This window comes from Gadus macrocephalus, chromosome 5 (assembly GCF_031168955.1).
Source record: "Gadus macrocephalus chromosome 5, ASM3116895v1".
NCBI lineage: Eukaryota > Metazoa > Chordata > Actinopteri > Gadiformes > Gadidae > Gadus > Gadus macrocephalus.
In genome coordinates, this window is record NC_082386.1 from 21,302,990 (window position 1) to 21,304,721 (window position 1,732).

At 42.7% G+C, this 1,732-nt stretch overlaps 1 protein-coding gene across 1 annotated transcript in view; it reads left to right on the forward strand.

The window, feature by feature from the left end:
* LOC132457199 (paralemmin-1-like) overlaps positions 1-1,267 on the forward strand; it is a 25,275-nt gene extending 24,008 nt beyond the window's left edge. The window contains exon 5 of the mRNA XM_060051276.1: positions 1-1,267. This exon is cut by the window's left edge and continues 1,440 nt beyond it. The gene's annotated coding sequence lies outside the window, so the exon portion shown is untranslated.
* The last annotated feature ends 465 nt before the right edge of the window (positions 1,268-1,732 follow it).

A 1,732-nucleotide genomic window follows, 5' to 3' on the forward strand; every position in this document is an offset into this window, starting at 1 on the left:
ACTGATTCTTTAGCCCAGAGTCTTTACAGAGTGGTCGTTGTATCAAGATGACCCAATCCCTGAGTTACCCGCCATCCATTTAACCCGTTGACACTATCTAAGTGTTTGGCTAGTTCAATACAAGAGCACCTTTAATAATCAAGGTCAATTTTCACGATTTTTTTCAAGCACATTTCTGCTTCAGTCTGTGGAGCAGCTCCTGGGCGGGAAGGTTGTCCTTCAGGCTTGTCTGTGTCTCTGTCTTCGTGTTCTCCACATTATCTGTCTCCACTAGCTTCAAAGATTCATCCGCGCAATCTTAATACAATGCATCATCATACTTGTGCTTGCTGAGAAACCACTGAGGTTGGTGCTGCGGCGACGTCTCTTCAAGCTCTCTACAGCCCTACTCGCTTGGCCTACTGGAAGTGCTGGAGGTGCTGGAGGGAGGAATGATGGGGACTATGGGAACTGTAGTTCACCCGGACCCTATTGGACTCTACCCAACCACTGCTGTTCATCAAGAGAGGTGTTTTTTTTGCATCGGCCAGCGCCGTGTGCATTCTCCAGAGTTCTTCCAGCAGTGGTGGTCCCTTCTAAACATTCCCAGGGGGGGTCCCATGGCTGGACGCAGTGTGTCCTGTGTTCATGTATACAGACCCGCTGCAGACGTACTTGGATTTTCTTTTCTTAATGCCTCTTTGAGGGGACAGTGTATTGTATTTGATGTGCGTATTAAAAAAAGAAAAAAGAAAAGAAAAAGATGACTACATCAGTGTATTGTTTGTGCCTTTGTCAGGTTTAGTTGGTTGGAGTTGTATGTTTTCCATCCATTCTAAACTAGGGTTGGTCTGCCATGTTCCTGTACGCTAGAGCTCACAGATGCCTGCTATGCCCAAGGATCACCGCACCAAATGACAACACATTCTGTTCCACCCCTTTAATTATACTGAAGCACCAGTTAAAAGCCTGCAAATTAACCAACGGGTCCTCCTGACTAATAAAGATGTCAAATGTCAGCTCACCCATTTAAATAGGGGCCAAATCTTCATGAACAGCGAATGGATTGTTATGAGTATGTCCTAAACTCAAATCTTTTCCATGTTTCTGCGCATGACTGACATTTAAAAAAAAACTCATACATGTATGCAAATATAGACATATCTTCCTGCTGCCAGTCCCCAGTGCATCAGGAACTGCAGACAGCCCTGAGCCACGCCAATGCCTGTTCATCTATTATGTGGTCGTCTCAATGTTCAATCTTGAATAAAAAAACGCTGTTTGTTTACATCATGTTCAACAATCGTCTGTACTTAACCCACTCAACCCACTGCTCACATCCTAAGCGTCTTAGAGTACTATATTAAGCGCTATATAAATTTAATTTATTATTATTATTATTATCCTCCAATGAGAATGGCATGGAATTGAATTTGTAAGAAATGTGTGCGCACACGGAGTTCCTCATCTAGGGGGTACTACAGGGGGCTTTGCTACTAAGGATCTGCTGATGTTAACGCAGGTAGAATCGGACAGTAGTGCTGAGATGGCTGCAGTAGGCCTACCACCAAGAAATGAGGAAGAAAACATTATAAATATTGCATATATAACAACACAGCCACTGAGTTGGTCGGATACAATAGAAAATAGATATAGGCAAGAAACAGAAATACAGAATGTATTTAACAATGATGCTTCCACTTAGAGCAACTGTACATATGAACATTATTTTATGCTTTATAAAAAAGATTGG